General features: G+C 37.4%; 1 protein-coding gene across 1 annotated transcript in view; it reads right to left on the bottom strand.

Moving 5' to 3' along the window:
- The window catches only part of ZFHX4 (zinc finger homeobox 4), a 187,068-nt gene extending 165,339 nt beyond the window's left edge, over nucleotides 1-21,729 (bottom strand). The window contains 1 exon segment of the mRNA XM_021665919.2: nucleotides 21,408-21,729. The gene's annotated coding sequence lies outside the window, so the exon portion shown is untranslated.
- Between the last annotated feature and the right edge of the window lie 2,641 nt (nucleotides 21,730-24,370).

Here is a 24,370-nt window from a genome sequence, read left to right as displayed (position 1 = left end):
GTGTGTGTGTGTGTGTGTGTGTGTGTGTGTCTTGCCTGAGAACCTCAGCTACTGTAATAGCAGCTTGATTACACCTTAAGCTTCTCTGAGTCCCTGCAGATCTCTCAGTTTGCAGAATGATGGCACTGTACACAACAGTGGAGTGGTCTGAAACTTGTGTTTATTTTCGGCCTATAACACAGGCACTGTCTTGATTTTATGAAACAGGTAAGCAACCTTATTTCGAATCTTAAAATTCGAAGAATCTCATAACTTCAAGGCCAGCACCTTAGTTTAAAAGTATCCACCTTTTCCCATATCTTGACAATTTCTGAAACAAGAAGGATTGATGTTGCTATATTACATTGCATGTTACATTGGATATGATATATAGGTACTATCTCAGCCTGGGTGCTCCTCCCATCCCTGTTACTTATTACATAGTCTTCAGAGTGGCAGAGAACTAGAAGAAAACAAAACAGAATATTGGGTCCACCAATATCGCTGAGCATTTTAGAAATCCCTTTTTAAAAGTTCTTACACAAGGAAGACATCAGTGAAGGTCACTGGCATATTTAGTATAAACAATAGCTTATTAATGCTCTCTTTACTGTAATCAAATCCAATCTTGTCAACCAAATCAGAGAGAAAGTGATCGGTTCAGAAAACATCAAAAGATCTACATAGATTGAAAATGAATTCAAAATTCGTTTTCATATCTGAGATGGTTAAAATGACATTCTAATTGCTCACAAATCAAACATAACAAAGCCTAGTGTGTAATTTTAATTTTAATCATTGATGAGCTTCAGGTTAATTATCCTGATGGCATGCATACAGCTTTCAAAACCCTCTGAAATAATTTGATAACCATAAGTATGAAAACCTAATAATTTTCTAATTAGTCCATAAACACGAATGTTTACCTTTGCATTTGCCAATTCTGCACAAACAATGTATTCACACTGAAGGCAGCCAAAATGCCTAAAATATAATCTCTTGCTGGGCTGAAGGGAATGAGGGAGTCAGAAAGAGACTAGAAATTTGGAATGAATGCAAGGTGGTAAATACTACTAAATTAGTGATGCTAGACTGAAATGTAAAGTTCCAGAACCCAGGGTGATTTCCCTCAATGATAGGATAACCTGCTAGGCACAATGCATGTATCTGATATGTAAAAAAAAATTCACTTTAATTATAAAGAGTGAGAAAAACTCCTCACCATTTTACAGCTTTGTAAAAAAAGTTTCTAGGCTAACATGTTATTTGAATTTCGTTTTCACTCCTACAACAGTTCTCACCCCACATATACAGTTGCTAGCTAGATTACACACATTCTAAATGCAACTCAAATGAATTGCATATAATGTGCTGCTACCAATTTTGGCCAGATGTGGAATAAACCCTGCAATGTATCATCTCAATATTTCTCTACATAAAGTAGATGCCATCTTTTTCTTTTACTTTAAAAGAGCCAGAAGTCACTTTCAAAATGTAACATTATTGCTATATGAAAAAATTATGAAAACCACATTAAGGAATCCATCATAGGTCAAAGCAATATGGTGGTAGGATATATTTTGTTACAATACTCCCATACAATTTTACAGAAAATTGTCAATCAATTTCTTTGCAATAAGCTACACATAAATCAGAAACTAAGTCAAATGCATGTATTCTATACAATCAAATTTACATTTCATCCCAAAACCAATAATAACAAAACTATATAAAATGATATACCCAATAATAGATTATTCAATTTTAAAATTTTTATTTTGTTGCTATTGACTATAACCATGGCAGTATTTTTCAGTATATTCTGATGGAATCACTTTAGTTTGTATAGGTAAAAAGTTATTTAGATCCTTATGTACAGTGACACTGAATATGATGCTAAGTGATTTCACTGTCGTCAATGTCAGACAGGGTCTTTCTTTTATCAAAGTGACCCATTTAAGAACTTTACGATAAAGTTTTATAAGTCCCAGTAAAAAAGACCACAAAAACAACCATTTAACTTAAACCATAGAATTCATTCCAAAATGACTGCATAACAAGTTAACTCACTATAAAAGTTCCTTCACCATTTAGGGTGATTTTTATTTAGTGTTCACCAACTTCTATTCTCTACTGCCAGACATTCTGTTTGTAAAAGTCACCGAAGTCCTCAAGAAATCCCGAAGAGAAAACCTAACATAGTTTTAATGCTAAATTCAGAGCAATACATACCTGCTGTTCTGCTTAGAATATGTGTACATACACATTTTTTGGTATTCTCAGTAATTCACAAGATCAGTGTCTTTGATCATGTCAAATCCCTTTTTCAGAACTAATGGACAATATGCAGAAAAGAACTTTTATTACTCGTTCTGCTTTGCTTTCGTCTGCAGTCACTGCTGCCTAAACTCTGCTCTGCTAAATGACCAAACCCACCTACAAGGAGCCTGGCTAATGAAAGGGGGTGCTTTCTGAACAATAGAAGAATTCCTTTGCATTCAGAAAGCGGAGTTCCCATTAGAACCCAAAATCAGAGAGGCCAGTTTTACCTCTGTTTTTTAATTGAGATTGTCCCAGCCCTCTTCTACGGTCCAGTGAGACAGTGTTTGTGAAATGATTAAAAAGAACGTGATTTGATCAAGAGGACAGAATAATGGGAAAGGAATGCTAGGTTAGCCACTCTGCTAAGTGCTGGGAAAGAAGACCAGTGGGCTCCTTAACCTATTGTTTTTATTCTCATTTGCTCTTTAGCCATCTTATAACACTTTGAGTCTTTATTTACTCCATTTTAAATGGGTTAAAAGTTGTCCACTTACATGATAATTTGGTAACTAGTTACAAATTTAAAAAAAAATAGAAAATAAAAATCCTTGAATTATATCAAGTTTCCAAAAGGTCATCACTGTCTCTGCTGTGGCCTTTTCCCCATTCCAAATCCTCTATCAATATGTCATAGTGAGTTAGGCAAAGACAAAAGAGAGGCGCAGTGTGAAAACGGCACATATATCTAATCCTGACAAAGCAATGAATAGACCTTCACAAGTATAATTATACTTGTTTATTTGTTGCCACGTACAGAGAACTGATGAAAAAAATCCATCAAAGTGGTATTATGCAGACACCAAGAGCTTCTTTTCTTTGGTTGCTAAAGCCACATTGAGGCTTAAATTCCTTATTGTTAAATTCAGAAGAAAGAAAAAAAAAGAATTTTGGCTAGACTTTTTTTTTTTTTTTTTGCATCAGTTGCTGACAAATCTTTTGTGTACAAGGCTGTATTAGTTCACACCGCTACCTCACTTTTACCCATGTTGGAATTCATAATTATAAACTACTGTACAGAAGCTTTTAAAAGGGCATGGTGTGCTAACCAAGAGAAGAGGGTAGTGGAATTGCCTGTTTCTCACAGTCTCTCTTTTGATATATCAAAACACAGGTAAATACCTGTGTGGAAGTACTAGTTACTCCAGACACATCTTTGATCTCAGTCTTAAGTTGGTGCTAGTGTTTCTCTTTAATTCACCTGACTCTGCTATTTGCTTATTTTGGTATATGTTGAGTATTTCATGATAGATTGCATAACTTTTTATCATAGTGCAGTATTAAAAATGTTAGCAAGAAGGAAAGCAAATTCAAGGATATAAACGATAGAAAATATTAAGTAAAAAGGTTTCAAATCCAACTATTAAGGGGCCATTAATGTTCCGATAGACACTAAATCAAATAACAAAAGTGCATTTTTAGAGGTGGGGGGTTAGCTAAACAAGCTTTTTTTCTTGTAAGATAGAAATATATCAAAGTAAATGCAATCTGCATAGTTAATGTTTGTGAGCTTTACAATTTAAAACAGAAAAGCTGTAATTTTTCTTTGCTGGCAATCTGGAAACACTCTGGAGTTAATTACAGCTGATTCGGAGTGAACCACACAAACAAAGACCAGTCTATGTCCAGACAATTATACTGCATTAACCAGCTTAGAGCTTCCTGCTGATGTTTCAGGGCTCTTCTGTTACACCCTTCTACCTTCCCAGCACGAGATAAAATGCTTCTGCAAGAAGGAATTAATGAAGAGAACTGCAAAAGAATGTGTGACGACCTCTCCTGACACGTCAAAAACTTTCCACCCATGTCACGACAAAGGGGAGAAGGTAATTAAATTTGAATAGAAGGATGTAACCAAATATATTCAGGATTTAAAACAGGCACATTTTTTAAAGAGAGAAAGTTTACAAGGACAAGTATGAGTATGTGAGTCAACTAAGTCATTTTTCTCTGTTTTCCTCTCATTTTTCTCATGAAAATCTGTTAGCTATTCAATGAAGATTTGTTTTCTTCTCTGTAAATGGGACCCTGTGATTGATAGTCTTCTTCTCCCTCTCTCATTCTTTTTTTCTCTTCTTCTCTTCCCACCCTCATTTTCCCTCATTCTCTCTCACATCACTAAATTTGCATAGACTTTATATGACAATTACATAGCATTAAACATATGTGTTGGAGAACTAAAGAGAAAAGGTGCACTTTACCAGTGAGTCCAATCGGTCTAAATTTGAATAGTTGTGGGAAATAGGAATTTTACTCAGTTTTCTTCACAACTTTAATTAAACTCCAGCTACTTTCCTTACAGAGGAATCAGTAATGTCTCCTTAACAAAATTACACCATTATATGACTCATTTTATTTGTTGTCTTCAGGAAAATTTTATAATCAGTGTGCAAGATGGACCCAATAATTTAGCTACCCTCTGTAAACAAACTTTGGTACTTGCAACTAATCTAGTTGATTTCTAATTTTCTTATTCATTCTAATTGAAAATGAATAGTTTGCATTGGTGTGAGACAAGGACATGAACTGTAATTATGTTCAGTGCCTCTTTTTGATTCTTTCTTTGATACTGTTTTGCTAATATTCCACTGACATTAAGGCTTTGTAGTGATTGCTTCATTAAAGGTTAAGGATGTCCTAATCAGCTAAAGTATTACTAGAAAGCTGTTGTTTGCCAATACTGAGAATATACTAACTTTTTTTCTTGTCTTTATTGGGTCACTTCCAAATGCCAGTGACCCAGCCATACTTCAGTATTAATCATCTTCTCTTTGTCTCATCTATGCAAAGTGGGATTAAAGTTAAATGACTATATGATCCTTTTAGTTTTTCTTCCCTAAATAAATATTAATCCATAAATCAATCAGGTACTGATTGATAATAAAATGTGTATAAATATACTCTGAAATTATAAAAAGGTTGTGCAAATTACACTTACGTTTACAAGCATCTCAGTAATATACAGAATCATTTTCCTTTCACACCCCACCCTCAATTTCTACCATAGCTGAAAGTTCAAGTAAATTGCACTGCTAAATATGAAGCTTTGACACAGAACTCTTTAGTTTTCCTTGGAGAAACACGAATTGAGTCAAACATTTTTGGGAATTTATAAATCACAGTTACCATGTTTTTCATATGTCATATTGCTAGTCTTTAAGCTGTAACTGACTAATCTCTCTGGCATATGCATAATCTAAGAGAGCTTAGTTGATAATCCTTTTAATTTATCACATAAGAACATTTAAAAAATTAATCTTAATTTGTTTTATTAAGTTATATATAAGTATAGAATATTTGGCTTCAAAAAAAGATATACCAGACTAGTAAAAACCAATGCACACACAATTTATTTTATATGTAAAGACATATGAAAGTCAATGTAAAGAGAGTATATTTTAACATCGATCTCCATTTTTCCTCTTTGTCTATTCATATATGAAATTGATTATTGAACTACTGACAACTAAATATTTCAAAGAAAAAAACAATTCTATAATTATTTCTATTTTATAATTTCTACCAATATGATCTCATAACCAATATGCCAGTAAGTGTAATAGCATAGGTACTTTTTTTAAAGTCATTTCTTGCAGGCTAAATCTACCATAATTATCTTCATAAAATCAATCACAGGTCAAGTATTCCAGCCAACATTTCTATTTCTTGAGCAATTATTTCAATAATTTTACATGATTTCAAATATTTTCCCTGAAGAAAGTTATATGCATAATTCTTTAAATCACTACCAAGTGCATCTTACTATATAATATTCTTAGAATCTACCAAATACAAGTGTCTTTTTCATCCCATGTAAATATTTTAAATCATGTTATATTAAAAACCACATTAGGACTAGCATAATAGAGAACATAAGTGGAATGCCAAGTTTTCTTTTGGATGAAATATTGGCAAATTTATGTTTGATCTCTGAGATTAGTTGGTTATTTTATTGTTATTATGAAGAGCTTTTTGTTTGGGGATTTTTATTTATTTATTTATTTATTGGCCTGAGAGTTAATTTGACTGCTGCCCATCAGTGAAGTGAGCAATTCAGTAATTAGCTTTTGTGTTTTAAATGTATGAACTTTAATTAGATTTCATTATAAACAAACAACCGTCAACCATAATTATAAGCTCCTTGGTTTACCCACATATTATCCCTTTTCAAACAAACTTGATGTCAGACAAATTAAAATCAAGCAGCCAGCAATTTTGAGTAGAATTTTACATGATCTGCTGGTAACCTGATTACTTTAACTTCAATATCATTACAGGAAAAGTATTTCAGGAAAAATAATTACAAGAATTCCAACAGGAGACAAGCTTAATTGTATTGATTCAAAAGATGCATGTTCAGAGGAACCATGTTGAAGAAATAATGTTATCTCAAATCTACAGTTTCTATTAAAATGAAATTGTCCAGCAAGAAAGAAGCAATTTAAGATTAGTGTCTACAGAACTAGAGATACTAAACTAACTAAATAATTATCTGGGCCCAATTATTTTATACTTTAAGAAGCAAAATATCAGTGTGGAGAAACTACAAGTCCTGAGGTTTGCAGGTTTATTTACTGACTGGTGTATCTATTAGGACCAAGAACAAGTGGAGCTGTCAGGACATAATGAAGGTAAATGATTAGTTAGCACCAAGCTTGAACTCTTCTTCAATGCAATAAGAGTTAATTAAAGTTTACCACCAAACATCAACCAAAGCAGGATGTTGATCAGGTTTCAGCATTAAGTGCAAACAGACAATAGTTGGCAGCAATTAGTGCAGCTATCAAATGACATGCAATGATAATTATACATTTAAAACAGTTAAGGAGCTGGGGGAAAAAACTAATCAGCCTCTTTGACGACAAATACTCAAAGGGCAGGAAACAGGTATCAGATTATTCCACTTTAACGCTGTAAATCAATAGAATTAAACAAGAAAAGGTTGTATGGGTACATTATCTGAAAGAGAACAGTTAACCGAACCTAAAATGAAATAAATCTGCTGGTATTGGTCTATCAAAGATAAGAACTTCTGCAGCTAAAGAAAATAACTTACTTTTCAATTAAAGTTTCAGAATGAAGCCTCTGTAGAGAAAGTTTAGCTTCTTGGTTTTGTGTAAATTCAACAGCGCAACAAGTATTTCATCATAATTACTGTTACAAATTCAGCAACAATTATTTCATCATAATTACTGTCATTTAAATTGTTAACTTCCACTCTACCATAATGCCTACAGTACTTTATGCCTGAATGTTATCTTTGTGTACTCCAATATTATCTTTCTGAAAACTTTACTAATGGATAAGATTGAAATTCTTTTAATGCAGCTAAATTTAAAACAGAGGCCATATATACATATTTAGTGGTATGTTATGCAGGTCTTCCCTTGACACCATTCGAACCTATGACTTCAGTCTTGAAATTGATGAACCTGCATACAGCATACCCCTTAGAACAATTTTATAAATCACCTCATTCTTTTCCATAGTACATTCTGTGGATCCTAGAATTCCCTGTATCCTAGAGAATGTCTCCAGAAATGTGCCCATCCTCATGACCCCCACCTCTCCATTTTCCCAACTAATTCTGTTGTGCTAAGGATTTGTACACAGTGTTGGCTAATCCCAATATTTCCCTGGAGCTAAATCTAAGCCATGGCCGACTCCCAGCACAAAAATGTCTCTCTCCAAAAGCCCTTTTGCCCCCTTCAGCACTCATACACTCATTGGTCCTGACATTTTCACTTCAGCCATGACAAATGAGCTGATGACTCTGATGTGATTGCACGGGAGGATGGCTTTATCTAAAGATATATCATTAACTCTCATCACTGTCTCCTAATATGGCTCTTCTGGGTTCATGTAATGTATTGTGAAAATCTGAGGAAAAATTTTTGTAAATATATGCACCGTAAGTGGTAAGAGACCAACTTCATCAAAGGAAGAAAAGGGACATCTGAGTGGACAGGATGGTCGAGGCAGGTGTAGGGAGAGGGGGAAAAAAAAAAGACTAGAATTAACTAAATGTTGCTCTGGGGATTTAAGTAACTCTACTCACCCATGCCCCAGTGCAAACCAGCCAGCTGACTGTCTCTTAAAGGTCCCTTCTATTCAACATGGGGGACTGGAGCAAAGCATAATTTGTGAAGTGGCACAAATGAAGCTTCTCACATAAATATGGCTTACCAATAGGCAGGCCAACCAATTTCTTTCTTTTTATCACAGGGTAGAATCTATTTTATTTTCAAACCCTTAATTTCCTATGTTATTAAATCTCTTTAAATTCACTTTAGTGGAAAAACGATTATCAAAAACAATTCCACTTCGAGATCATAGTATTCTTCAATTGGAAAGAGGCAATAGTTTCCTTCCAAATTATTATTAAATGTGAAACTTTTAAGCTCTTTGAAAAGGAGAGCCTTTCCATTTAGCATAAACATGGCAACCTTTAGGTTACTTTAGAACCCAAGTCCCAGTCACATAGTTCTTGTTATGTACACGATAGAGTTTACAGAGTAGATACTTGTTGTAACCTCTTCTCTCAATTCATCTGAGGACACACAGCCAATCAGAGTCAACTCTAGCATAACAGACTTCTAGAAAAGAGGTCAGGCTTTGAGGTAAAGTGCTATTCAGTCTTGGACCATGCAAGGAGCTCTTTATTTCTGTTCTTATTGGCATCAGTCCCCCTTACTAGAGCAAGAACAAAGCCAAGGGCTCCTGTGAGGTTTATGAATAAATCAAAGGTGAGCCACTTGAAGTGCGGCCCATGATTTCCTTGTTGACAGTGAGCACTTAAACAGGCTTCTATGACCAGCAACTTCTGGCAAACCATAATGATTCCTAATCTGCACCCTGCTTCATTTCAAGAACTAAATGACACACCCTATTTTTCCTGCAAGTTTTCACCTTTCAGGCAATTTTGGTTCTATCTCTAACAGTTTACCTTTACAATCCCAGAGCAGTCAACACAGGAATTGTAACTAAAATCTTCCTTTGCTTGGAAAAAATCCCACAAATAAAAAACAAATCTCCAGCATAAGCATAACAAATTATTCTCATATTAATAATGTAAAATTTTTGGATTGGGGAGAAGCTAAGCCAACTAAGCTGAAGAGGACACACACACACACACACACACACACATGCATACACACACACTCAATTTCATCAGCTGCACTCTGTAGTTATGTGATGTTTCCCAGGAATTTCCATGAGCTTCAGTTTCCTCATTGGTTAAACAAGGGGATTGTGCTATATCCCTTCTGACTTCAACAAACTATGTTCTAATATAAAAAGCCATTTAGATTTCTCTGTAAGATAGTTTTCTCTGTGGAATTTCCCAATACAAGTCCAGCTGTTTCTAAGGTGATTTCTTTTTCAGTACCTAGATTTCAAGAGAGGCAGATTCCAGTAGTGTAGTAAACTATTTATGTTTTTAATTACCATTTATTTATCCATTCACTCATTCAACAGGTACTTACTGAGCACCAAAGATTTGCCAATAATATGTTCATCAATGTGGATATAGTGTTTAAATAGAAGTGGGTGCTACCCTCATGGAGGCTGCAGTTTTATTTGAAGAGACACTGAAACAAGCATCATGAAAAATGTTAAGATGCTAATTGCCTTCTCTAAATGAAGTATAACCTTATATTGATTAGTATTAAAAAATGCCTTATCTTAAATTACGTGTTTCAAATGAACTGTCAAGTCCAAGGCCTCTTATAAATGACCAGAACATAGGCCATGCATACACTTTTATTTTTAAAAAGTACTTTAAAAAGTGTTATGAACCAAACATGTATAAATATTAAACAATAATCAAACACAAAATTGGAAAATTATAATCCAAATTCACTTAGATTTCCCATAAAATTATAAACAATAATTTAAATGTGTATCTTATATATATCACAATGAAAAATGTATTAAGAATTAACAGATTAAAAAAACCAGAACTTTAGTTTCCAGGTGGTCCAAAAAATTGTGTTTCTACATCTTAGCTCATCATGAATTTACCATCTTTGAACTTGGTTAGTCCTCCAGAATAATGCATTATTATAAAAGAATAAAGGACTGTTATTCCCCCAAGAGATAAACCAAGTGGAGACCCATAACTTGGCTATAAAACACCCGAAGAAAATGTAAGGGTTCATAATGTTACTGGATCATGAATAGCTGGATCCTTCTTTAGGTTGGTATAAATTTTGGTCAACAGGATGCCATGTAGTAGTGTCAATTTTCCTTTCTTGGCATATGAAAATATCATTAATATCAAGTATATCATTAATACCAAGTATATAATCCAGTTTTGGAAAACCTTCTAATTCAGAGGCTTTTAAGCAGAGGCTTTCAATTTCAAGACTTAAATAAGCATTATGGTCATTTTTATTATTGTATTTAATGGAGGGTCTGGAATCTTGAGTTCATGTGAATAGGCCAAGGTCTAAATTATTTAAAAACTGTTACTGTCCTAATTTCCTTCTTTATAAAAATGGAGACTCAGAAATGCATTAATTATCAAGAAGCTCCTTTAGAACCAAACTCACTTGTGGTGACGGAGTGGCAGATAAAGATGTGGAGGAGCGTCCACCTGTCAACCTAGATGCCATTTAGGTACCTGTCAATGAGAAAATATGAAAAGAAGGATACTACTCCTTTCCCCCACCTCTTAGACATACCCATTGCCAAATTCTTATCTTTTTCTTGCAGGAGAGAGGGGAAACTCTACTCAAAATATCTATGTAGACTTGCTTTATCAAATGCTCTTTAGTATCACGACATTGAAACAGCTATTGGGAATAAACAAAAAGGAAACATAGAGATCAGTTATCAGGTCCTGCCACAATCACTTATTTTAATGTTCATAACACTTTAGTCTTATGTAATCTCTACTGCAACCCTGACATACATCTGAGAAAACTGAGGCTCAGAAAGATTAAGCAACTTGGACAAGGGCACCCATAACAGAAATGTAATCCAGGTGTCTTACAGGTTGTATAAGATTCCTGTTAAGCATTGGGTTGCCAACAAATGTAGTAGATGTTAAAATATCTAAAATTTAAGTTTAAATAAAGTCATTTAAAAAGGAAAAGGAAACCAAAGCAAGCAGAATCAAAATAGTGTCTGCCCTTAACTAGGTGTCATTCTGTTTGTACATTATGCTGCCTCCAAAACATCACAGCCTTGGCTTCATTTCCTTTCCTGACATGGAATTAAAGCCTTGTTCTTGTTCACGCCATGGTTATGATTATTATAAATACATTTTAAGTCACTGAGATCATCAGTATTTTTATGAATCATAGGCTCTTCTTGTCCAATTGGAGCACCTCCTTAACACAAAAATATGTTTAACAGTCACAATAGTAAGAGGCCATTTAGATTCTACTTGGCTCCTTTAGATAACAGAGAGCTCACTCTGTCAGAGAAGACAGTGTCACTGTTGGGTTATCATGTACATTTTCCTTTCCTCCTCCTCTTCGCCATCTCCACAACTTTCATATTCATTCATTCAACAAACCATTTTCAAATAGCCAATACAGTTGAGTGGCCACTGGTGCTAGAGTTACAATATGTGAATTATTATCTGGACATTCTCCTATCTTGCTGGGTAATCAAAGATAACTTCTCTTTAATTCAATAGCCCATATTTTAATATGAGTTAGTTGAACTGAATGATGGGAAGGCCAATTCCCAGGCTTTGGCCTTTCGGTGGTTTCTAATTGTCTTACCACCCTAGCTGCTCTTTTCTGTTGAGATAATACTGGCCAATTCTTAGAAAATAAAAGAAATTCAGCCTATGAAGGGAAAACTTCACAAGCTACCACTAGGAATTAATCTGAAGAGGAAAGAGAGACCTAATGTGAAAAGAGGGTAGACGTGTGTGTGTGTGTGTGTGTGTGTGTGTTTAACCTGTATATACTTTAGTGAATAGGAGTGTTAGGGATGATGAAACACAGTTATATCCACGAAACTAAAAGAGATGATTAATTCGAATTTTCAATTAATGGGCTCAGGAAATCTTAAGTATTAACTGCATGATTCCTAAATTTATGGTTTTTAAAACTGCTAAGCACTATATTTTCAAAAATCCACATTAGCGAAGTATTTCAGTTTTAATGAAAATACTATGGGAAATATAAGAATGATTGAGCTTTTTCAACATATTCTTCCAAGCAGACAAACTTTAAGATTCCTCAAAAACTTCCCTCTGAAGAAGTTAAGTTTCATTTTGTTTTTAACAATATAACCAGGTGGCGTGCACCAGCTCATATGTTTTTGTATTTTAACATTGTTAGAGCTATGGATTTCCTTTCTTCTTTACAGTGAAGGAAAAGAATTTTATGGACAGTTATAAAATGTATATTTTAACCCAAAAGTCAATTTTCTCTGGTTAAAATGATTTAAATCTGAGTAAATATTTGCAGAGTGATTTCTTTTTTATAGCCAGAACACAATGATACTTATAAATGTTGTCTTTAGAGGTATGTCCTATAGGGCATACCATTCAGTAATTATGATCTGAGCACTGTTGTGTCCTCAAGTAAGACAAACATTACAAATGATCTATTATCTGAATTATGATGCTGGTGTGTGAACCCCTGACCTGGATGACCAAAACACCTACTCACCACTTGTCTTGGACCATCAGGACATTATGATGTATTAACTAAGTCAGTCTGCCCAAATTCTTAAATTGTATTTGTTTATTTTATCAAATCTCTAGAATGTTAAAGTGGTTAATTACATTAGACATAAGCTGCTTACTAAATATGACTTTAGTATCAAAGCCATTTTTAAATCGAGTGCATAAACTCAAATGTGCTTTAAAGTGGCAAATATTTTATTCTATTCACAAACCTTTATAAGAATAGGAGACTAGAGAGCAACCATTCCTGGACTGAGGATTGTATGTCAAATGTGAAACCGTATCAAACTTTCAAGGCAACTTGTGAACTTCTGAAACTAGGGAATTAACAGAACATCAAGTCCAGCAAGATCACAAGGGGCACAATCCTTATGCAGGAAAATAATGCCATTGAGCCCTCATTAAAAGCCCATTTTGTCCTTAGCCATCAAAGACTGTGAGTGCACTAAGATCTTGGTTATATCATCAGGGATAACTAAAACAAGTGCCAAGAGAAATTGTGCACTTTTAGTTCTCACATGTGTCCATCTGTTCACATATAAACATATATTCTGCTTTCTGTCTGATTTCTAAAATCTTGATATCAGAATACCCTGGGCTTTTGCCCATTTTCTAAGAATGCAGACATCACATAAGCTACTATTAACCCATGTGTGATCCACTTCCATGGTGGCTGGAAAACTGCCAGTTACAACACATGGTGCCTGGTTAACAATGTCTTAAAATATAAATGAATTTATTTTTTAAATTAACACATTTTCTTATGGAAATACCTTAATAAGCCCTTCTGCATGTAAAAGAATAGCCTCCATGTGGATTTTTTGTTCTTTTAAGACTTTTCTTCAAGCATATCATAAAGTTAACCATAAAAGTTTCTGAAACAATCCAGAATTTCTTGACAAATTTTAAAAAGGACTCTAATAAAAAATTGGGGGGACTATATAACATAGATCAAACAGTTTTCCTTTAAAATATGCTGTATTCAAGAGTCAACCCTTACACTTTAATTTATGTAAAAATACTTCTAATTTCCCAAGTTTCCATCTAATCATCTTAATAGTATCTCAGCAACAAAACTGCTAAAGTGATGAGGCGAATGGAAGTTCTAAAATCTAGCAACAAACAAGTTAGGTTAATATCTGATGGGATCTTTTAGGCCTGTTCTGAGGCTGCCATCAGTGGATCATTTGTGGTGACCTCAAACCAGAAAGAGCTTGCATAAAATGCATCCATACAAATAATTATCTACACTGCATTTGATTTACATATGTACAAAAGAATCAATTCCCACCTTTGAAAGAGTCTTAACACTTATGGTATTTTAACTGTCCTAATTATGGTTGAAGAAACATCATTAAGAGTCTTGATCACATTGTCAACTGATAACCAGTTACATCCCTAACTAGTGACAAGGGGAAATCCTACTACAAATGTCTCCAAGAGTGAATGTATTTTTCAATAGACATTTTAAAAAAGACTTATCTCTAAATAAAATACACAATATAGCTACAAAGCAACATGAAGACTACATTCAGAACTTTAGGAATTAAATATTAAGAAAATAAGATAATCTGTATCCTCTTCTATTCCTTCCCAGCCACAAAAGCTGATAGGCCACTTAAAACACTTAACATTGCCAAAAGTCAGACTACACAACTCTTTCCCAAGTGAAGTGTTTCACCAATTGAGATAGTTATTTATAGCTGAGTGGGTAAAAAACAGGCACTTTATATTCCATCATTAACTGAATTAAAGATCCACACCACACCATTGGCCTCTTCTAAAATCACTGTTTTTGCCAGCAAAGTGCTGGGAATTCTTGATACCCAATAGTCAATATTTGGTTAGCCTGGCATGTTTCTGAAACTCTTCTATATACAAACCTCTGTTGATCATCCTCTAGCTACACTATTGTCATACACATTACTTCCCAATGATGATGAAAACACAGCATCTTACAAAGTTGCTGAAATCTGAGCCCCTGCTTGTTTTCTCAAGTCTTGGACAAACATAACTTTAGACAGAGCAGAGCATAGACATAAAGAAAGAGAAGCCTGCATTTTCATCTTCCTTTCATCTTAGTCATTCAGTCAGCCATTCAGGACCCTATTCAACAGAGCTTTTCATTATGCAAAAAAATGCTAATCCTTTTCCGATGCTTTCACACTTGTATAAACCCCCATTCCTTCAACTGAAAAGCAATTATATCAGTTTACCTTTCTGTCAAAAACAGGATTAATATTCCAATAACAGAATCTCTTTTCTTTTCCTCTCTTTTGCTTTAGGAAACTAGAGATTATTAGTAGAGGCATTCTTAGAACAAGAATCCATTATTTCAAATATGATTATGTTAACCAATGGGTGGAAAAGGGAGAGAATAACAAGAAGAAAAAGTCCTTCAGTTACTGCAGAAACTCTTTTCTGTGACAGAAGTGACCTTCCTTTTACAGATGCCCAAAAAGAATGAGACTCACTCTGGTCTATTAATCAGAAACAAATTATGAAAGAATGTAGCTGGACTGGTTGACACTATCCCGTCTTGGGAGACTCAGTAACAGCCTAGTAACAATGTCCTCTTCATGGGTAATGAGCAGCCATGACAAATGGGGCAGAGAAACTATTTATTTGCATATGCAAATTCTCACACAAGGGAAACATGTACAAACAAGTGTCATTGTAAGGTGGATTAGGCAAACAACGCTTTCTTTTTAGGACATTCTGCAGCCCAGAACATTAGTCAGCACAATTAAACCAGTCTCCATGGAGACTAATGAAATTTCACCACGGTATGAGTTAAATTAGATAGCTGGTTATGTGTTTCCACAATCCAACTTGAAATCCATTATTGTTTCAGAACAATACTGCAATTGTGCCTAGCTGATCTTTGCCAGCTCAACAAGCTCCTAAGTTGACAATTTGCATATGTTAATATAATTAAGCACTAATTACATGAAACTTGTACATATTCACATGCACTTTCCCTGGGCGCTTCTCAGTTTGAACCTTGGCCAAGTCTTTAACCCTTAGAGTGGTCTTAGAGGGGGGGACCCTCTCCCTGTGGGTACAGCCCTTAGGCAGACACAGAAAGGCTTCTCATTTATAAACACAAAGCTTAACCTGGCTTCTCATATTTCTAGCAACAATGACAGAACATATTTTGTAAGAGTGCTAGGGACCAGGGATAAGGAAAATGAAGAGTAGGGGGATGGATTAGTCTTTAAAGACTCATAACGAGTATCTTCTCAAAGGAAGGCAGGAACATTCATTTCAAGAAAATGTTAAGAAAGAATTTGTTCTCATTGACATTGTCAAACCTTGGGAGATGAACATGGTTTGACAACACCAAAAATAGCAAGTAGGAAACGGAAAAGGAGTCAGCAGCACCTAATGAGCTTTACATAAATATATGCAGAGGCAATTAAGCAATGTTAATTACTATGACAGCAGTTAATTGAATATAATTAGATATTTTAAGCCACTGAATAAAGCATAGTTAAGATTAATTTTATTGAGATTAATTGTAAATAAGGATAGATTAACGCTGTGTTTTGACAGGCATAAAAAGTAGTTCTGCAAATTAAGCAGAAGCGTGGCTACCAGTCCAAAAATCATATATTATTTTAATGTCACACCTCAGAATCATCTCCTCAATAAACATGACTTTTCAAACCCAAACAGACAGGAATCTTGAAGAAAAACAAACAGCTTGCAGAGATTAAAGAGCCTTTTGTCCTTTTTCATGTGCATTTCTTTTAACAGACTAAATTAAGCGAGTCTGGTGTACGTTTTTTAGGAAGGAACATTTCACACTGAATGGAAAAAATGTTCTATCACATATGAAATTCGTGCAGCTGTGCGGAACTTGGTCCAGAGGGTTTAAGACTATAAAACACCACCAAATGATAGACAGTAGGCCTTCCCAAGATTATATGATAAAGTCACAATCTTTTATTTTGACCTCCCTCCAAATTTCTGCTTTGTATTCTTTCCAATGAAGTCACATATTTTCTTTTATAATTTTCTTTCTGTAAGAGGATAAAAAGAAACATTGTACCTACTAAGTTCTAGAAACAACTTATAAAAGGAATTGAAGGCCTCATTTAACATATATCAGCTAAGTCATTCAGCCACAAAATGCAATGATAGCTATAACAACAATGTATGCAAATGACACCTCTTGATTATTACTCTTATAAACAATGGTTTCTGAAAATATTTCTTAGAAAAATATTGCTAATTGAAAAATCCTCTCCCCCAATACTTTCACACCAAGCAAATTCATGGACACTCTTTAAGAAAATTAACACAGTCCTCCAGAATGCTGAACAAATCACTAATAAGAAAGGAGCTTCAATTGATTTTGAAATAAATCAATAGGTGATTAACATAATATTTTTAAAGCAGCAGAATGTACATATGTATTACATAAACATATATATTATATTTTCAATACCTTTTAGCTCTTAATCGAACAAGGGCTTTACACTATTGAGCCTGGGTCTACACTGCCTCACAACTTCTTTAGGATGTCTCTAGTCTTTATAACGAAAATCCTAAAATGGTCTATGAAACAAGACTACGACAAGCCATTCTGCAGTGAAAGATTTTAAATCATCCAGCCTCTTCTAATAGACTTGAGACTTATTGAGGTAGAAACCATAAAAAATGAAGAAGGGAAATTTAATCCCTGAAATATTGATTTGCACATTAATATCATATAGGCAGAGGGCAATTTGGCTTCGTGGAAATGACACATTGTCGACCCTTGGTGAAGTCAGAGCCAATCTAACTGCTGAACATGTCTGAATCTCAAGAGTTATTAAGGGCTTCCCTTCTTGCCTTTATGACTTTTCTTCAGCCTACCAATGCAATCTTAAATGTATTATCTTTAAGAAATAATTGTAAAACCTCAGGGGTTTTCCAGTTAATGGAAGGGAGGCCAAACCACATCAGATTCTGAAATGCAACATTAAACCCTTGCAATCAACAAAACCACCTCAATTCTCATCCATCCAGTGCAGGATCTAATATTGTTATTAGAGATAATCAAATTTCATTGTGTAAATTTAGGCTCATGGTCAGAATGGAAGCAGTAAATTCTGCAATATTAAACAGTGATTTTCTCAGCCTCCTTTATGTTTTCCTTTGCTGGTGAAGCGTCTTTTAAAACAATCCACCTAGCTCAAAATTAATGAACAGACTTGGGCTCATCTGCTAAACACTGCAAAAAATTCCGAAAGCTCTGGACATGTTTGCCTCATTTTTAACTTTAAGTGGCAACTTTCACTTCATAGACCCAGAGTCCACTATCCCTGCCTAACCCCACAGTTGCTGCTATGGCTTTGACTTACACAGCTGGTTTACCTGACCTTTCTTTGTTCCTTGGGTACATTTCACTTTTCAGATTTATGGTATTTCCCCCATATTTCATTGACCCTATCTTCATTGCCATAAACATGAAAACACTCGAATATGAGTTTGCTTTTTAAAAAATCCAAAATCAACCAGCAACTGAATAAAAACACAGCGATGCTTTCCCTAGTTTATACCACAAATATTAAAACCATTAAAAAAAAAACTGTATAAACCTTATGATCCCCACACTGAAGCCAGGTGCAAGAGGTTAAAACAGCTGGCTAGCCATCTTTTATTTTTGTGTGCCTTCCTGCTGATTGAAACCACAAACCTTGAAAACTATCAAATATTCCCTTAAGGATTTTTTTTAAGACGAGTAAGGAAAAAAGAAAACCTTCATTTTCTCTAATATGCTCCTCAGTGGAAAAGGAAAACTCCAAAACACAGTCATTCACAGAGGTAGTGAAATAATTCCGAATATCTCCTTTCTGTTTTATTTAAAACATCCTTTCCAACAATTTCTATACACAATTGTTTTTATTCTTCGGTTAGAAAAGAAGAAACAGAAAAAAAAAAAAAAAAACAGAAAGAAAGTCTGAGCTTGCTCTGTCAGTTTTGCCAGTAAATATAAAGTAAAACAAGTGTTGATGGCACCGAGAGTGTTACATACCCGGGCTGTGTTTTTGCATTGCTCTCAATGGAAGCGATCGATGCCCGTGTCACTGTCGCGTCCCAATCGCAGCCAAGTCTCAGCCTTAATCTAAGCAACACCCGAAAAGGCAGCGGCAGCCGCAGCCTCTCTCTCACTCTTCCATCCATCCACCCAACTAAAAATATAATACTACATATGAGCTTTAACCACTCCACGTTTATAGGGATCAAGCCACTGAAAATCCAGGAGAATACAATAAAAAAAAAAAAAAAAAAAAAAAAAAAAAAAAAAACCTCCTTCTGTCTCTTGTCTCTTCTCTTTCTCTCTCTCCCCCCCTCTCTCTCTCCCTCTCTCCCTCTCTCTCTCTTCCTCTCTCCTCTCTGTCTCTCCTTTTGCCATCTACATGATCCTTGATTAAACATGGAACAGAGTTAATAAAAGCGGCGGTGGTTGGGGGGGAGGACTCAAGGAGAGGAAATGCAACTGTCAGAAATCCGGACGGCCAGATTTCCTGGTGAACCTGCCTCTGTCTGAGTCAGTGTCAATCCACCATCTTCTGCCAGTGAACTTGTCTTTGGGTTTTTGTTTGGTGTGTGTGGGGGGGGAGATGTTGTTGTTGTGTGTGTGTGTGTGTGTGTGTGTGTGTGTGCGCGCTTTTTTTGGAAGGGGGGAGGGGAAAGACAAGGTGGGGGCCGGAGGTGGGGAGAGTAGGGAGAATGTGTGTGCGTCTGTGAGTGTGTGTTGAGTGTGAGTGTGTCTCTGTGTGTGTAGGGGTCGACGTGGGGGGGGTCCGTGTTTGCGATCTGAACCTTTGGTACCTACAAGGAGGGTGTCTCACCGAACGGTAGCTAAAACCTCACCAGAACCGCGCGGAAGTGAGAAGTCGCGGCCAAAGGCGCCCACCGAAGCCTCCTCTCTGGGCCGGACCCCAGTCAGAGCGGCCGAAAGGAGCCCCCCGCCCGGATCACAGGTAACAAAAGAAATAGAAACCACTGCACCGTCTTCTAGGGGAAGGGGGTTAGGATAGGGAACCTTCTGTAACTTGGGAATCGGCAGAAACTTTATACAATTTCACCAGAGATTTTATTATTTTTTTCTGATAGAAAAGAGCAGAAAGAAGGGGGTTGGGGGTGATGGAAGTAGAAGGAAGGAGAGACTCGGCGCATTTCAGCCCCTTTTCCCTTAGCTGCTCCCGGCCAGAAGGCACACTTGATGCTTGGAGAAGCGAAGGAGGTGAAGTTCATTTGTAGACATGGAACCCTTTTAGGGGGGCCGGAGAATGAATCGGTTCTCACAGCCGACCACAGCCACTCAATACACACACACACACACACACACACACACACACACGCACACAGGCGCGCGCACACACACACAAGCGCACACGCACACACCCCTTGCCCTTTGCTAAAAAGAAAGGAAAAGATTCTTGACCCCAAGCCGCGGGCGTCTATCCGCCGGTCTAACGCACACCCGGCGGCGTTCGGTCCCGAGCCAGCAGCCGCCGCCTCCCAGGTCCCCGGCCCCGAGACCGAGCGATCCCGCCTCCTAACGGACCTGCCTTCCGTCCGCGCCGCCCGCGCCCGCGCCACCGAGAGCAGCCCTCGGCAGTGCCCGCCGCGCCCGCTCCGGTGGGCGGGTGTCTACCTGCAGCCCCAGCCCCAGCGTTCGCCCGAGCCTCTTGGAATTCCCTCCCCGGAGCGCACGAAGCCCCGGGCCTCCGCCAGCCCCGCACACTAAGCGACCTTCGCGGAACTTGAGAAGGGGAAGAGGGGCGGGTGGTAAACGGAGGAAGAAAAACCAGGCTGAAGAATAAGGTTGGTGGGGGGGGTGGGTAAAGCAGGGAAAGGGCAGGGAGAAAGGGGCTCCCAGCCCCGCCGACCAACGTCCAAACTTTCGGAGATGGGTGCGGAGGACGAGTCATCCCGACCGGGGTGCGGGGGCCCGGGGCGAGCGGGGACCCCTGGCAGTGCCCGCGCCGCTGCGGAGCTGACAGCTTCCCCCAGCCACTGGAATGCCCCAGGCTCGCGGGGAAGGCAGAACCCGAAAAGACAGGGAAAAGGAGAGAAAACCGCCCAAGCAAACGTAGATGATCCTCTGCCACTTAATCCAAAAGTTAAATCCCGAAAAACGCAGCCCCCCAAAAGAAAGTAGAAAATCTGGTCCCTCAGTGCCCCCTCCCTCCCTCAGCGGAGCAAATCCTTGAGCCAAAAAAAGGGGAAAGAGATAGAAAAGGGGGGCAGAGCGGAAGAGATGGTCGGGATGAGGGGATGTGTGCGAGAGCGAGCAGGAGCGAGCGAGCTAGGGGCAGAGAGGGAGAGAGGCGGAGAGGGAGAGGGAGAGAGAGGGAGCGAAATATCAAAGATTGTGCAAGATCAGGCTGGAAAGATAATCGATACTCGACCTAAATTTAACACAAACTACTCAATAAAAGTTAAAGAAAAAACTTACTTTCCATTTCCCCTGCAGTTCCTACTCGATCTTCGCCTCTTTTTTGTTTTGCTTTTATTTTACTTACAGCTGATCACATCCAAGTAAAACGAGAAGGTTCATTAAAAAAATTTAAAAAAAATAAAAAAATAATCCTCGAACTTTATTGGGTGAAAATAAAAACGCTGGAGCAGAAAGTGGGGGGCATGGAGCGGTCCTTGGGGGTCCTGGAGGAGTTAAAGCATGTGCCGACCGCGGTCTCGCTGTTTGGTTGTGAAGGGGTTGGGAAAAGGAGGAAAGGAAATGAAAATCCGATATGTCTTTATTCTGCTAATTATTATCGTTTTAGCCCTGTTTAAAAAAATGGCTGATTAAGTTGAGTGCGCATGTCTTTGTGTGTCTATTCCCGATATGCACTCTGGGAATGAGAGAGGAGAGCGAGGGAGAGGGAGAGGGAGAGGGGGGAGAGAGAGGTGTAATTAGTGAGGTGATCAACATTCCCCAGACTGCAAATGACGCGCAGCCCGGACTCAGCAGCCCCGGAGCCTCACGGCTTCCAAGGCTCGGAGCGCTGCGGCTGGAGCCCCGGACGCGGCGACCGCGAAGAGGACAGGGGATGGGGACCTCCGGGGCTCGCACCCCACGAGCCCCTGCCCGCGACTCCCAAACTTCATTAGACACACACGCACTCTTACACACAAACACAGACACACACACAGAGCAAGAAGGAGAAGGAAATAAAACATAGATACCGCCAAAGCATTGCCCTTTAACCATTCGAGATTTTTTTTTTTATTTTAATGAGGCAAAGTAATTATTATCGGACCAGAGATTTGTTTACTAGCGAGCTTTAAGCAGAAACATGAGTTAGGGTAATGAAGAGCTTTTCTCTGCCTAGTTTATTCTGCTGTAGACATGAACGCACTTTAATGGCGAAATGCGGGGGCCTGAGCAAATATGCAGATATATGTAAATAAAGGGTGCCTGGCTGTGTGCAAACACTGCTCAGCCCAGCGTATTTTCAAAGGAGGAATTGCACTCTGGATTTGTAGCCACTCTATTTAAACACGTATCTTTCACTTGTATACGCAGGAGAGAATGCCCAGGGTATGGGAGATGGAAGCGGTTAGTCAAAGAAAACTTCCAAATGAGAATAAGTGACCGTTGCAAGAATGATGGAGGGGGTGGGGTACAGTTCTAGCCTTTATGTAATATTCTTGAATATTTTATCAGAATTGCATAAGTTCAATGTAATAACTTTAAGAAGACTTAGAAAAGAAAAACCTTTCATCTTTTGAGTCTGTTGAGTTATCTTTCTTGAAGCACATTATGATGAATTTTAAAATCCCACTACAGATCTCATTAGAATGAAATATACTTGGTATTTTCTGGTGCAAAATTTAAGGTGGCAGATTCTCATTTGAAAATCTAATTATCTCTTTCCAATATTACAGATGTGAATATGAGTGACACTTTCATTAAAAGATAATTAACTAAAACTAGGAATAGACATACTTTTAAATACCCCCTACTGAATATAGGAGATATATATATATATCTGAATATGGAATATATATATATATATGCATTGCTACTCAGCATCTTGATGCACTCTACACAACTATACTACAGGTCACAGGGAGACATCATCTATGTAATATTTCTGAAATAGGAATTCTAAAGAGAAAGTAAGAATAACAAATCAAATGAGCTAAAAACAGGAAATACTTGCAATGTCCAGCTTCCTGGACAGGTGAGGTGTCAGCTGCCTTTGAGTTGACAGGCCTTTGAAGTTCTGGATCACCAGGATCTGCTTCGAAACCTTGTCTTAGGCCTTAAGCACCAAATCTACCAAATACCAACAGAAAGGTTTATCGCACAAGTATTTGGAACTACAGAGGCTGGAAACATGCGTCTTTCCAGGCCTAAAACCTTGCGTTATCAGGGAACATTTGGAAAATCCTAGGACTGATGCAAATGGATTAAAAACTGAACAAAACACCTGGGAGGATAAAAGCACAGTCCTCACACAAAAAAAGCAGACCTAGGCCCAGATCAGGAAAGCTGGTTGCCTTTAGCAGCTGGCTAAAGTTACAATGAAAGTCCAGAGGCATGGAGTGGAGAAAAAAAACCCTAGATATGGTCTTTATTAAGTGAAAACAGCAAATCACCACCTTAGGAATCTGGAGTCAGTGCAGGTACTAGTGTTTTAGAAACCAGGGCTACTAAATGTTAACAGAAAGAAAATCATCTGTCTCTCCAGACTTCATTCAATTTTAAACTTCTTTGGGAAGAAATTTGCTGAAAGTGGAAGGCTTTCTAAGATTTTAAAGTTACTTTGTTTACAGCCCCACCTTTACACAGCAACTGAATCACCAATTTGCTAGCAGTATCTCATTGCACCTCAGTGGGGCTTATCCATATGCCTTAAGAAACATACATGCACACAGGGGTAAAATTTAAATTCTCTGCAACTTATAAGTGAAAAAGGTGTTTATGTAGCGTTACTGTTTACCGAAAAACACCCCAGAGAGCAAAATTTCTGGCTTTAAAAAAACTATTTGAGGTGTGTGCATGGGGAAGGGGAGTGGGAGCTTTTAAAGAGACTGAGGGGAAATGAAGGCAGGGAAACTTTTCAGGTTCAAATCAGAAAAGATCAAGCCCTTTGCAGGAGAGGGCTCCATGTATAAGCTCACTGGTGGAAAAACCATTTCCTGCGACTTCAGACGGGTAAATGCATATGATGAAGGAAACACCTGAGAACAATAAGTCTGTTTCAGGCTCAGGTGAAGAAAGGGGTCTATTTCTGGCATAGAAGAATAAGGAAATGATGATCATTTCGTTTTCAAGTTCTTTATTTCTTTTGCCTTTTTCTCCCTGAAACATCAATAACATTAATGTCATTAATGTCAAAACAGCAGACGTCAAATCAGGAAAACCATTTAAAAAAATTTGGTGGCTATTTCTCCTCTACACCGCCCCCC

This window comes from Aotus nancymaae, unplaced genomic scaffold (assembly GCF_030222135.1).
Source record: "Aotus nancymaae isolate 86718 unplaced genomic scaffold, 86718_ANA_hifiasm-v0.15.2.pri h1tg000036l, whole genome shotgun sequence".
Classification (NCBI taxonomy): Eukaryota; Metazoa; Chordata; class Mammalia; order Primates; family Aotidae; genus Aotus; species Aotus nancymaae.
Note: the sequence above shows the minus strand (reverse complement) of the source record. Positions and strands in the feature narration are given on the sequence as shown.